This window comes from Hoplias malabaricus, chromosome 4, assembly GCF_029633855.1.
Source record: "Hoplias malabaricus isolate fHopMal1 chromosome 4, fHopMal1.hap1, whole genome shotgun sequence".
NCBI lineage: Eukaryota > Metazoa > Chordata > Actinopteri > Characiformes > Erythrinidae > Hoplias > Hoplias malabaricus.
This window is the reverse complement of record NC_089803.1, coordinates 69,102,661-69,117,998: the sequence shown is the minus strand read 5'-3', so window position 1 is coordinate 69,117,998 and position 15,338 is coordinate 69,102,661. Positions and strand designations below refer to the sequence as shown.

General features: G+C 47.2%; 1 pseudogene; it reads right to left on the bottom strand.

Annotated features, from left to right (window-relative positions):
• Positions 1-3,105: 3,105 nt before the first annotated feature.
• Positions 3,106-15,338, bottom strand: part of LOC136695673 (plexin-A4 pseudogene) — a 77,547-nt pseudogene continuing 65,314 nt past the window's right edge.

Here is a 15,338-nt window from a genome sequence, read left to right as displayed (position 1 = left end):
AAGCTACGTTAAGGTCCCAGTGTCACGTGTAAAGCTATGTTAAGGTCCCAGTGTCACTTGTAAAGCTATGTTAAGGTCCCAGTGTCACGTGTAAAGCTACATTAAGTTCCCAGTGTCACGTGTAAAGCTACGTTAAGTTCCCAGTGTCACGTGTAAAGCTACGTTAAGGTCCCAGTGTCACTTGTAAAGCTACGTTAAGGTCCCAGTGTCATGTGTAAAGCTACGTGAAGGTCCCAGTGTCAATTGTAAAGCTATGTTTAGGTCCCAGTGTCACGTGTACCGCTATGTTAATGTCCCACTGTAGCTTTTAAAGCTACGTTAAGGTCCCAGTGTCACGTGTAAAGCTACGTTAAGGTCCCAGTTTAACGTGTAAAGCTACGTTAAGTTCCCAGTGTCACGTGTAAAGCTACATTAAGTTCCCAGTGTCACGTGTAAAGCTACGTTAAGTTCCCAGTGTCACGTGTAAAGCTACGTTAAGGTCCCAGTGTCACGTGTAAAGCTATGTTAAGGTCCCAGTGTCACGTGTAAAGCTACATTAAGTTCCCAGTGTCACGTGTAAAGCTACGTTAAGTTCCCAGTGTCACGTGTAAAGCTACGTTAAGGTCCCAGTGTCACGTGTAAAGCTACGTTAAGGTCCCAGTGTCACTTGTAAAGCTACGTGAAGGTCCCAGTGTCAATTGTAAAGCTATGTTTAGGTCCCAGTGTCACGTGTACCGCTATGTTAATGTCCCACTGTAGCTTTTAAAGCTACGTTAAGGTCCCAGTGTCACGTGTAAAGCTACGTTAAGGTCCCAGTTTAACGTGTAAAGCTACGTTAAGTTCCCAGTGTCACGTGTAAAGCTACATTACGTTCCCAGTGTCACGTGTAAAGCTACGTTAAGGTCCCAGTGTCACGTGTAAAGCTACATTAAGGTCCCAGTGTCACGTGTAAAGCTACGTTAAGGTCCCAGTGTCACTTGTAAAGCTACGTTAAGGTCCCAGTGTCACGTGTAAAGCTACGTTAAGGTCCCAGTGTCACGTGTAAAGCTACGTTAAGGTCCCAGTGTCACTTGTAACGCTACGTTAAGGTCCCAGTGTCACTTGTAAAGCTACGTTAAGGTCCCAGTGTCATGTGTAAAGCTACGTGAAGGTCCCAGTGTCACTTGTACAGCTATGTTAATGTCTCACAGTAGCTTTTAAAGCTACGTTAAGGTCCCAGTTTCACGTGTAAAGCAACGGTAAGGTCCCAGTGTCATGTGTAACGCTACGTTAAGTTCCCAGTGTCAATGGTAAAGCTACGTTAAGGTCCCAGTGTCATGTGTAAAGCTACATTAAGGTCCCAGTGTCACTTGTAAAGCTATGTTAAAGTCCCAGTGTCACTTGTAAAGCTACATTAAGGTCCCAGTGTCACGTGTAAAGCTACGTTAAGGTCCCAGTGTCATGTGTAAAGCTACGTTAAGGTCCCAGTGTCACTTGTAAAGCTACATTAAGGTCCCAGTGTCACGTGTAAAGCTACGTTAAGGTCCCAGTGTCATGTGTAAAGCTACGTTAAGGACCCAGTGTCACGTGCAAAGCTCAGAGCATAGGACAGTAGAGCAGTGGAAAAGCACTCTAAAGAGTTGCACCTGAAATTCCTCTGGGATCAGCTGGAGGGTAACTTTCAAAATGTTAAACTACAGAATATAATAAAACACATGCCCTAAAATACAATTTATAACGTGAGTATGGTCTCAGAGGAAAACTTTACTGCTCATAAGTTGCTCTGTAAAGACTTGGGAGACATATCTGTGATTCTCCTAAAATTAAGAAATTAGCAAACAAACAAAAAAAAAAAAAGCAAAAAAACAAACATGTGGCATCAAGAGATTTAAAAGAGAGAGTAGGGTTTAGGTCAAATATGAGCAGAGTTTGTGACTTTACTGAGATCTCGACTAAGACTCGAGGAGACAAATGCGAGAACAGTAAGGTCTTCATCTCTGGAGACACATTTGAGCCGCAGGAGACTTATGTTGAAGTCTCATTATTGTGTAGGAGAATTACAGAGACATTAAGGAGAACTCCTTTTTTACTTTTCCTTCCCCTGGGGTATTCTGAATACTTTTGAGCACTTTAAAATGTTCGTACAATTTAAAACAGTGTGAATGAGGCAATCACACTATGCTTACTTAAGAAGAACATTCTGCTGCTTCTGTAGCAACTATCTGAATTTATTAATGAATGTGTTTTCCTGAATGTTTACATTTGCTGTAAAGATTCCTAGAGTATGTGAATACAAAAGACAGAAAGAAAAAAGACAAACAGTTCCTAGAACACACTGCCAATATGTTTGAATGTAAAACATTTAAGGTGGAACAGAATGGTATGAGCCCTATTTAAGGTGGAAAGAGGCTCAGACATTCTTTAGCATTCTAGATCTATAGATTGTGGAAATCTAAATCTAAATCTCATAATTACAGCACTGTTAATTGTGGATGGGAGGTTTGAAATATAAACTGCGTCACAATTTAAGGTGGAACAGAGCAACAAGTCTGGAACTCTGCATTCTTTTCTGTTTGAGACTAAACCATGACTAAACCATCACCTTTGCACACGTACACTTCAGTTTATCACATGAATCGTTTGGACGAATCAGTTGATTCAACGTAACCTTAGCTACAGTCGACTGTAGCCAGATCAGAACACAACTAGCTTCAAGATGCTTCTTTGGACAGAGAAAGCAAGCTGGCAAACAGAGGTTGCATTGCACAATGTTCCTCTCTCTCTCTCTCTCTCTGTCTCTCGACTTTCCAAGACAACAAGCACATTTCCCTCCTAGATTTGTCGTGCCAGCTCTGTGACCTTGAGCAAGCAGTCAACTAATGGGACAGCAAACATGTTGTGTGTTTTATTTCACAGTCTTCTAGAAAATACATGATCACTGTAATTTACTTGGAGAGTGAATAAACAAATTCTTTTTGAACTTGAATTTTGTGGCTACAATAAAACCCCACAATGCAACAACATCTACTGTACGGCATCAAGAGAAGAGTACAGACTATAAATGCCCTTGATTTCAGAAGAAATATAGACATATAATGTACTTAACAAGTTGTTTCCCTCAGAAGGTACATGAAATCTCATGCTGAGAGAAGGCATTGGCCAAATGATATAAATATAATTCAGTGTGGGTGGTTCAGTGCTCAAATATAAACAGCTCTGTACTGGCAATAGTGACTAATTGACATGCAACAGTAAGTAACTGAGATTTACATGTATTGGCTTGAAAAATGGATGGTGGGTGGCGCCACAATAGCTTACCGCACTGCTGCAGGGTATATCCTTCACTTTGAGCCAGGCCAAATCCAGTGTGCCCTCTCCTTTGTAACAGGATTGCAGTCTGTCCTTAATTCTCTCGTTGATCTCCTTCAGGGAAAACACACACAAGGCCGACTCCTGCGATGTTTCCTTGGGCCGCCGCTTCTGACCTTTGGAGAACACTGCGTAGAGGACGTCATCATCTCGCCCCACCTTTAGAGACTGAGCCAGGAGAGTGCCAGCCTTGGACAAGTAGGCGGCCTGCAAGAGGCGGTACTCCACACCACCCTTCACACATCCCAGCGGGACCTCCACGTAGGAGTTGAAGGCCGTGTCGTCCTTGCAGAGGCGTACCAGCTTGGACGTGTACACCTGCTCTCGGCCAGCGGCGGACGAGCCTGCCGCTGGGCCGCCACCCATTTCGGGCTGCAGCGTGAGGAAGTAGACAAAGTTGCCGCTGCCAAAGCCGTAGACGTAGTAGATGTCAAAATCTGGCACCACGGTGAAGGTGTCCGATGGGATCTTGATCATAGAGGCCACAAACTCATCATGGAAGACGTAGGCAAACATGCCGTCCTCCTCCGAGTTGCGGGCTAGTTTGCGGCTGGAGATGGTCGGGAAGTACTCGGGCCTCCCGTCCACCGCCGTGGCCACAAACAACTTGTCGGGCGAGGCGTCTCCGTAGGACACGATGACACCGAAGACAGATCCGCTCTCGTTGACGCCTGAGAGGTAGTGTTCCTTCTTGTGGAAGGGTTCTCCAAGCTTGAAGAGGTCATCCAGACGCAGTAGCTTGCAGATGCCCTGGTACAGGCTTCCGCAGGCCAACAGCCGGTTCTCCCGGTAGTCCATCAGCAACATTTTGTTGACGTTGTTGGTGAGCGTGAGCGGCTCACTGCAGGGCTGGACGATGCGCGGTGGGTAACAGTTGCGGTTGTCCTCATCTGGCCCGGTCTGGTGTGACACCTGCACGTCAAGACTAGGAGACAGTTTGTAGATGCGGTTTACCGCACCAAGGTACACATTCCCGTTTCTGTGATCCACCGCCAGGTGGTTAAAGGTCCATTCCGGGTTCTCGGAACGAAATGTCCTGTAGTCCTCATCCACTTTGGATGCAGCAGAAGGCTGCTGCGGCCTGGGGGCAGACAGGGGGAGCAGCAGGGCGGAGAAGCAGCAAGAAAAAATCAGACAGTTCAGTTTTCTGTCCTGGGAAGCCATTGTCCTGATGATAGCAAGGGGAAGCAGGTCTTAGTCAAGTACTCGCAGCCAATCTGTGTTTAGGCTTCTCTCGGGTTGGGACACATTATGGATCTGTGGAAAGAGACAGGAAACCATATCAGCTTGAGAAACACATGCATATTATCCACACACATCGTATAACCTACAAGGAAAGTGATGGCTCAGAGGGTCAGGGAAGGATTGACCTCTGCAGACAAATTACCCAACACCACATGACAGTTTCCAGCTATTTCCAAAGTGCAGGAGTAATTAGGTGGAGGTGGTGAAAAGGGCACACAGGGAGAGGACACCGCTGGCATGAATAGATGCCATTCTCAATGGGGATAATGCATTTGCCCCAGGAGTTATCAGTACAGACGGGCACCGCTTCTTCACAAGTGCCCCACCTCACAGCCAGGCCTCTGGCCCTCTAATTGATTTTCCCCTCTGCGAGCGATTTGCACGCTTTGGCGATTTTCTCTCTTTTCTCCTGATAGCGAGGCTCGCCCACTGACATCGCTAAGTGAAGAGACGGAGCTCGCAGATATAGGCATGCCTGCAATGTTTATGAGCAAAGGTGAACCGCTGGGCCAATTAGGAGGAAGGGAAAAAGGAGGGAGAGAGGGATAGGAAGGAGAAAGATGAGAATAGAAGGAAAAACAGATTGCCTGTTCATCCCTGAATCATTTATTCATGCAGTTAAAGTCCATCCCTGTGGTCTGGAGCCTGGCAAACATATGCCCACCCACAGGGAAGCACAAGGACGTCGAACCTTCAATCCAACATTGTTTACCAACAACACACAGAGCCCTGATCATTAGGTGTGTGCTGTAAACAACTGACACTCAATTACAATCGCTTACTGTGCACTTACAAACAGCTTAGTATTGTAATAGCCATAATATTAAAGCTCAAGTTCCTTTCACCAGCTCAAGTTACCACCGTCCACTCTGTGAGACACTCCTCCCTCGTTGGTCCATCTTGTAGATGTAAAGTCAGAGACAGTAGCTCATCTGTCGCTGCACAGTGTGTGTCGGCCGTCCTCTAGTCCTTCATCGGTGGATATTTTAGTTGGTGGACTGTTCTCTAGCCGAGACACTGAGGTGACTCCAGCAGCAACTGCTGTGTCTGATCCACTTGTACGAGCACAACACACACTCAGCGCTGAGAAAATGATCGTGTACGTGAATAGTGGGTAACAAAGTATGCAGAGCAACAGGGGGACCACAGTCTGCAATTGTAGAACTCTGCAATGTGCTCCTCTATGCTCAGAGGGGTTGATAAACTACACAATGAGTGAGAAACTAATGTGTGGCTTTAACGCTACGACTTTGTTGGGCAGTTTACACTAAGCCCTTTTAAAAATGAACTGCTGAATAATTCCTCACACCCTCTACAGAAGTTAAAGTTAAAATGCTGTACATTAAGCATGTTAACAGTCCAGTAGCGATCTCTGCTAATGCACAGAGCCTCATGATTACGCAGCCAACGCCAGAAGCACTGACTGAAGCGCACATTACTACAGTTATGCTTTACGAGAAGAAAGTACAGGGCTGAACAAAGGAGGGAAAGCAGGAGATACAAATAGTGGCTGTTAAGGAAGCCAGCAGTCCTAGCACAGCCTGGCACTTAAGTGCTGGGTGCACAGTGGATATGAAAATCACAGCTCAGCCGCTGTAGTAGGCATTAAGATGTTAGAGAGTGAAGGGCAGGCGCTACACAGTTATGATTAGCCATTGAAACAGAAAGCAGCCCCACACTGGGGGAGAGCGAGAGGCTGTGGCGAATAATAAAAGGGTCAGTACCCGTGCCATTCAGAGGCAGAGCCGATCTTATGATGGTGACGCCGGCTGGGTATAGGAGGCAATGGCGGGAGACTGACTAGCGTGAGTAATTTGAGCGGCGGGGGATAATGTCGGCTGATGGCAAACTGCAGCATGAGGAAACCACTTCACAATGGTACTGTAGACATTATTGACATTAAACCTCGTTTTCCAGAGAGAGAGAGAGAGGCAGAAAAGGCTGGCGTGTGTCAAGGAAAACGTGTGGCAGTGTTCTAATCGCACCAAAGCTTGAGACTGATGAGGACACACATACAGAGAAATTAGCATCTTACACACTCTACATATAACACTGTAGTGTACTGCTAGGAAAAGATACGTTTACCATGATTAGACCTTATCAAAATTCTATTAGGTTACAAGTAAGTTTTAAAGCGTTTTTGCGTAAAAAAAAAAACACGCAGACACAGGGAGAACACACCACACTCCTCACAGACAGTCATCCAGAGGAAACCCACGCAGACACAGGGAGAACACACCACACTCCTCACAGAAAGTCATCCAGAGGAAACCCACGCAGACACAGGGAGAACACACCACACTCCTCACAGAAAGTCATCCAGAGGAAACCCACGCAGACACAGGGAGAACACACCACACTCATCACAGACAGTCGCCCGGAGGAAACCCACGCAGACACAGGGAGAACACACCACACTCCTCACAGACAGTCACCCGGAGGAAACCACACAGACACAGGGAGAACACACCACACTCGAACCCACAACCTCCAGGACCCTGGAGCTGTGTGACTGCGACACTCCCTGCTGCGCCACCGTGCCGCCTCATGTTTGAGTTCTGAACTGTCATTATAAATTACTATGTAAATTGTTATAAATAGACTGTGTACTTTTCTTGTTACTGCAGCATCTTGTACATCATTACCTTGTATGAGTAACACTCTCGATGAAATAAAGTGATTCCGATGCTGATTCTGATAACAGAAGAGGCTTGAATGTCAACAGTACACAGCCACACAGTGCAGTAATGACCCTGAGCATTGAGGAGGCCCTCCGAGAGCAAAGCTCTGACCCAAACAACCCAGTGACACTTCATTATCTCCCCATCAGGCAGCCGCATTTAGCTCCTATTTGTCTTTGCTCGCTCATCAGCCAGCGCCATTAATTAAATCCAGAGGCTCATGCCACCCCGTGCCACTCCATACATCATCCTGCACATCCAATAACACAGGCCCGTGCTAATTTTATAACTCACCCTACAATGCAGCATCCTGTGGAAAGGCTAGGCATCCAGGAATGCAACAGGTTTATGTTGCTGCCTTTTAGTGTATGAGTTATTGTCAGGATCCGTTGCTGTCATTTAATGGTTCTGTGTTTTGATCTAAGTTTGTGTTTGTTTAGCCATGTGTCTGTTTGCTTGCCAGGTTTTTTTTAGCCACGCCTTGCTCTTGTCAGCTGTTCCTCAGGTTCTTTGTCTCAGTCTGTGTTTGTGTATCAAATGTCATCCAGCTCAGCACATGCTTCCACCTCTCCATATCTCTCTCAGCATGACAGTTATATGAGGGTCAGTCCATGTTAACACACCTAGGGCCTGTCAAATCAAGCAATAAGGTTTGCGGTGGTTCTGGAGCCTACCCGGAATCACTGGGCGCTAGGTTGGAACACACCCTGGAGGGGGCGCCAGTCCTTCACAGGGAGAACACACACTCACACATTCACAGCTACGGACACTTTTCTCCAATCCACCTACCAACATGTGTTTTTGGACTGTGGGAGAAAACTGGAGCACCCGGAGGAAACCCACGCAGACACAGGGAGAACACACCACACTCCTCACAGACAGTCACCTGGAGGAAACCCACGCAGACACAGGGAGAACACACCACACTCCTCACAGACAGTCACCCGGAGGAAACCCACGCAGACACAGGGAGAACACACCACACTCCTCACAGACAGTCATCCGGAGGAAACCCATGCGGACACAGGGAGAACACACCACACTCCTCACAGACAGTCACCCGGAGGAAACCCACACAGACACAGGGAGAACACACCACACTCCTCACAGACAGTCACCCGGAGGAAACCCACGCAGACACAGGGAGAACACACCACACTCCTCACAGACAGTCATCCGGAGGAAACCCATGCAGACACAGGGAGAACACACCACACTCCTCACAGACAGTCATCCGGAGGAAACCCACGCAGACACAGGGAGAACAGTTATTTCTGGTTAATATAGAAACCGTTGACATTTCTTTGTGGTGTGGATTTTCTGAATAATTTTGAGAGCGTTTTTTGAAATTTGTTTTCCCCCTGGTTTTGGCTGAATTTTCTCCCCAGTTATTAGTCATCTCCAATCCCACCTTTTCACCGAGTCGCCCTGGATTTCGCACAGTGCCACCAGCCTCGGGACGACGGAGATGAACATGTACCGCCTCCTTCTTTACGAGCTGCCGCTCATAAAACTGCACTCTACACACATCCTGCCTAGATCTATTCACATCAGCTGAGGGACGCCTGTGCAGTGCCGGGGTGAAAGGGGCCTGTTGGACCCACCCAGAGAGCCAGGCCTTTTTTACTCTCTAAGACTCCTGCCCTTGGACATCTGCAGCATCACCTGGCTTTGAACCTGTGATCCCCTAGCTCTATTAGATCCATACAAACACAAATGAATAATACACAGATACATATATGGATCTATCCATTGCTATGCATGAGTAATTAAGTGTAATTACATATTCCTTCATTTCCATATTCTCAGTGACTGCATTTCAAGCGTACAGGCTTCGGTGCCATGTGTGGCGCACTAATCCTCATTGCTCAGTGGTCAGTAGTCGTGGCCAGGCCTGTGGCGAGGCCGTCCAAGAACAGGACTTACAATTGGCTAATCTGCAAGGTCATCCAGAGAGGGGGTTTTATGATTGGCTTATCCTGGCAAGCCCCTCCCTGTGGGGGTAGAAGGGGTAGGATTGTTGGGAGAGAAAGATGCCAGTTGGCAGGAGCAGATGAGGCCTAGCTTCCCGAATATAGGATACCATGCAGCACGTTGACCTCCAGCCCTCGGAAAACCGAGAACGAGGAGAGACATGTTGTATGTGCAGTCAGCTGGAAGCCAGAAAAGCTTCTGGAAGGCTCATTCACCCACCCACCCACTCACACACACACACACACACACACACACACACACATATACATGGGCCTTGGACCACATGCTGCCTGCACACATCAAAGGGTGCTAATGAATTCATGTTTGGAGTCACACACACGCTCTCTCTCGCTGTGCATCTTCAGAAATATGGGGAAAACACACACACACACACACACACACACACACTGTACACTCTGAGATTAGCCAGTGCATTTTGGCCTAAAGTGATCGGACGCTTTTTCCACTTCATTCATTTGTCTTTCGGCGACGTGGCCGCCAACGACGGCGCGTCAACTCCATTGTCCTGCACAATGAGACAAGACAAGCGCATAAGAAGCATGGCTGCTTTTGTGCTGTTAAAAGCTGTGAATGACTCAATGCGGTGTGTGTCTGTGGCGTATAAAAGGCAGCGCGTGGCTGGGCTGCGGAAGCCAAGGGAGGCTGTGAAACTAACGTGGGACACCCAAAGGCGAAAGAGCAGGTTGCAGGTGTATTGATTTCACCCTCCACTGAAAGGAGCAGGTGAAACAGCTGAGAAGAGCGAGTCGAGGTGAATGTCTCAAACGGAGAGACAGGTGAGTCTGTTTCAAAGTGAAGAGCGAGATCCGATCCAACTCGGCCTGAACCTGCAGGATGTGTGTGTGTTTGTGTATGTGTGTGTGTTCCAAATGCACATCTACACAGTCATATCTGAATATAAAGACCACCTCTCAGCTCCACTGACCACACAGGAGCAGGCTGTAGTCCTGTAGACCAGGACCCCCACAGAGCAGGTATGATTCGGGTGGTGGATCATTCTCAGCGCTGCAGTGTGGTGTGTTAGTGTGTGTTGCGCTGTTGCGAGTGGATCAGACACAGCAGTGCTACTGGAGTTTTTAAACCCTGTGTCCACTCACTGTCCACTCTGTTAGACACTCCTCCCTCGTGGGTCCACCTTGGTCCACATCTGTCGCTTCACAGTGTGTGTCGGTCATCCTCTAGTCCTTCATCAGTGACACAGGACGCTGTCGGATGGATGTGTTTGGTCCTGAGGGGTTTAAAAACTCCAGTAGCACGGCTGTGTCTGATCCATTATATCACACACTAGCACCATGCAAAAGTCACTGCACTGAGAATGATCCACCTCCCTGATCATACCTGCTCTGTGGTGGTCCTGTAAATGGCCCTGACCACTAAGGTATAACAGAGCAACAGATGGACTACAGTCTGTAACTGTAGAACTACACAGTGCTCCTGTGTGGTCAGAGGAGGTGAGAGATGGACAGTGAGTGTAGAAACAAGGAGGATATGACGGTTTTAAAGTGCTGGAGTTAAATATTAATGTAGTGTCATCAGATTCATTTTAGTGTTTCATTTTCCATTTTCCATCACTACTATCGGAATTTAAGAGTCTAATGTTAGAGAAATGTGGTGTACATTTTCCCATTTATACATTATCTCAGAACGTTTACAGACACATTTTATAATTACTGAACCCTTTTAATGTACCCACTGTAATGCAGAGTGTAGGATAGGGGTTTATAAAGCTACCCAGCACTGGGCTTTGGAGCTCAAGTGCTGCCTAACAGAAGAACCCAATTACAAAATATGAGGAAATTCAGTCATTCATTGGATGCATGGCAGGAACACACACTCACACCTACAGACACTTTTTAGTCGCCAATCCACCTACCAATGTGTGTTTTTGGACACCAGGGCACCCGGAGGAAACCCACGCAGACACAGGGAGAACACACCACACTCCTCACAGACAGTCACCCGGAGGAAACCCACGCAGACACAGGGAGAACACACCACACTCCTCACAGACAGTCACCCGGAGGAAACCCACACAGACACAGGGAGAACACACCACACTCCTCACAGACAGTCATCCGGAGGAAACCCACGCAGACACAGGGAGAACACACCACACTCCTCACAGACAGTCACCCGGAGGAAACCCACACAGACACAGGGAGAACACACCACACTCCTCACAGACAGTCATCCGGAGGAAACCCATGCAGACACAGGGAGAACACACCACACTCCTCACAGACAGTCATCCAGAGGAAACCCACGCAGACACAGGGAGAACACACCACACTCCTCACAGACAGTCACCCGGAGGAAACCCACGCAGACACAGAGAAAACACAGTAAACTCCTCACAGACAGTCACCCGAAGCTGGCCTCGAACCCACAACCTCCAGGTCCCGGGAGCTTTGTGACAGTGACACTACCTGCTGCACCACCGTGCCGCCCAGAGTTGCACTTAAAAATATATAGTTTTAAAAAACTGACTGTATCCAGACAGCACTCGAAATGAGATCTGAAATAAGTTCAATCAACTTCTAACTTCTAATTTCCAACTCCTGAGACACTCATCCCTCAGTACATCAAGTGGACATCCGCTCTTCTGGAATAAAGCTGAATTCGTACAGGAACTGCAGCCAAAATCCTCCAAACTCCTTCCTCACAATCACTTTTCAAAGACTGATAAACTGTGACTGGCAAACAAATGACTTCAATATACACCTCTGACTATTCTCAGGCGCTCACGCTGAACTAAATCAAGCGCTCAGAGTGACACAAATACACTTTGCGTACGCTCTGCGGCTCTAGTCATGCGGCGCCTGATCTGAAACCACAGCTCTTAATGCTACGAGCCAAATAAGACAGATTTCCAATGGGCTTATGCCAGGCAAAATCTTCAAATCAATGAACCCTCTCTAATCCACTCACCTAATACATCCCAGCATAGAAACACACATTCCCGAGCCGGAAACAAACACGACGGCGATGAAAAACAAGCACAACGAGGTCATTTGATTACAAAACAGGACCGATAAGGGCTGCCGTGCTGACGTTTGAGGAACGAAGCAGAGGATATATTTAGTCTGCTAAAAATATTCAGAGCTGCTGAATTTTGGTTGGTGAGCTGGTAACAAAGAAGAGGACGCACCCTCACGCGGTTCTGGCTCCTTCTTCTGCTGCAGGACAGTGACCCACTGACCCCAGAGCACATATACTGAATACAAAACGGATTATTCATAGAAGCATGGGACGCAGAGCGAGGAGAATAGTGCACTATGGCGTATGGAGTGAGATCCTTTGGTTACAGTATACACTGCAACAGCATCATGCAAACTGATTTCCGACAGGACACACGGGCCTTAAGAACCAGAACCCATGGATGTTATGAACAGACTTCCCAGCACAAGCCTTCATCTTGCTCCGCCACATTTAGAGCTGTATTTGTACTTCTCTCAGAAGTATGAACATCACTGCATCTCGCTGTGTTCCCTGGAGCCCACAGGCAGCCGCCTTCTTGGAAATCTTCTCGGCTTGTACCATCAAACGGTCCGCTGCGAGTTGCTCGGCTACATCATTTCATCATTTCATCCAAATAACTTATTCATTCATCTAATATATTAATAATTACTAATACTACTACTCCAGATCATGTTATGCACACCCCGTAACATTAAAATGACCTCCTTGTGGAATGTCTGTTGCTGTGCATGCTTTGTCAGCCCACTTTCACCTTGTGTATGGGCGGTGGATCATTCTCAGCGCTGCAGTGACACTGACGCGGTGGTGGTGTGTTAGTGTGTGTTGTTCTGGAATGAGTGGATCAGACACAGCACTGCTATTGGAGTTTTAAACTGTTACAAGCCCCTTTCACACATGTGCGGTAGCTCAGAAATATTCTGGGGCTTACTCTGAGAATCTGTATATGTGAACGCAAAACACCCGCAACATATGTCCCAGGCTTTATGCGATATTTAATAAAGAGTAACATTACAGAACATGGAGAAAACATGCCTGAATCTCATTGTAAGAAAATGTTTTGGAATATATTTCTAGGTCTTGTTTGCCCTACAACTCTGTGAGGAGTGTGGTGTGTTCTCCCTGTGTCTGCGTGGGTTTCCTCCGGGTGACTGTCTGTGAGGAGTGTGGTGTGTTCTCCATGTGTCTGCGTGGGTTTCCTCTGGGTGACTGTCTGTGAGAAGTGTGGTGTGTTCTCCCTGTGTCTGCGTGGGTTTCCTCTGGGTGACTGTCTGTGAGGAGTGTGGTGTGTTCTCCCTGTGTCTGCGTGGGTTTCCTCCGGGTGACTGTCTGTGAGGAGTGTGGTGTGTTCTCTCTGTGTCTGCGTGGGTTTCCTCCGGGTGACTGTCTGTGAGGAGTGTGGTGTGTTCTCTCTGTGTCTGCGTGGGTTTCCTCTGGGTGACTGTCTGTGAGAAGTGTGGTGTGTTCTCCCTGTGTCTGCGTGGGTTTCCTCTGGGTGACTGTCTGTGAGGAGTGTGGTGTGTTCTCCCTGTGTCTGCGTGGGTTTCCTCCGGGTGACTGTCTGTGAGGAGTGTGGTGTGTTCTCCCTGTGTCTGCGTGGGTTTCCTCCAGGTGACTGTCTGTGAGGAGTGTGGTGTGTTCTCCCTGTGTCTGCGTGGGTTTCCTCCGGGTGACTGTCTGTGAGGAGTGTGGTGTGTTCTCCCTGTGTCTGCATGGGTTTACTCCAGGTCCACCAGTTTCCTCTCAACTCGAAAAACAGATGTTAGTAGGTGTGTCTTGAATTGTTCACAGATGTGAGTGTGTGAAATTGTCCACAGTGGTGTGTGAGTGGCTGCATGAGTGTGCGACGCCCTGTGATGGACTGGTGCTCTGTCCAAGGTGTGTTCCCATTCCTGCCCTGCGCTAAATGATTCTGGGTAGGCTCCAGACCCACCACAACCCTGAACAGAAGAACGCAGTTACAGAAGATGAATGAATAAAAAATTGATATACAATTTTTTGTTCCGAAAGCAACCTACGAGGTCTTTGACTTTTGCATCGTACTGTAACTTTATATAAAATCAAGATTATTAAAGTACAGTTTTCTCCCATTGATTACATTATTACAGAGTATTGTTATTATAATCATGTAAAGTATGGGTGTAAGTTTGCTCTGAGAATGTGGACAGGGTGTTCTTAGCTGCCTTAACGTTCCCTTTTAGAAATCAATACGGGGTCTGAAAGGATCAGCCAACCTCCTGATGAATATTATGATAAATATCACCTCTAGTTTTAAAAATAAATCATCAGTACGTTCATTCATTCACTGGCTGTAACTGTTTATCAAGTTCAGAATGTGCAGGGCGACACACACCCACACACTGCCACCTAGGGATGGTTTTGAAACCGGCGCATCCAGAGGAAACCCACGCAGACACTGCAAGAACACACCAAACCCTTCAAAGACAGTCACGCAAAGCGAGGCTCGAACCCACAACCCCAGGACCCTAGAGCTGTGTGATCGCGACACTGTAGCTGTTAGCTCCAAGACACACTGTGCTACACTATCTTCAGTACAGCTGTTATCTATTTATTGTGATTTAAGTAATGTGTTTAGTTCCAGGAAACGTTGTCCGTGCTGTGATTATTATCTCAGCAGCATGTGACATAAAATATCAGCAAAGACATTCGTTTGAATTTGTCATGAGGAGCATAATACATTTGGTTTAATGGACTAAAACAAGCAGAATATTACTGGTGCTATTGATTAAATGAAGCAGAGATGCTCAGAGAGGAAACGCCGCTCTGAGGAACCAGACACGCGGATCTATTCCTCCGCCCAAGCACAGCACAGAGCAGCTGCATGGGATCCCCCTGCACCAGGACCAGATACCTGCTCATATCAGTGGTCCACATGGTCTTAATGCCACTCTCACACACTTGTTTGGAAAGGTATCTGCAGCAAGCTTGTTTTTATAAATAATTCAGAATACACTTTCAAAAGTGGGGATCAAATCAGCCGTTTCTGAAAGTGAGGACACGTGCAATTAACGCAACTCTTCTGCAGCAACAGCTTCAGGTTTGTTACCTTATAAGAGTATTCACTGCTAAAATATTCCAGAGCTTACATTAGCA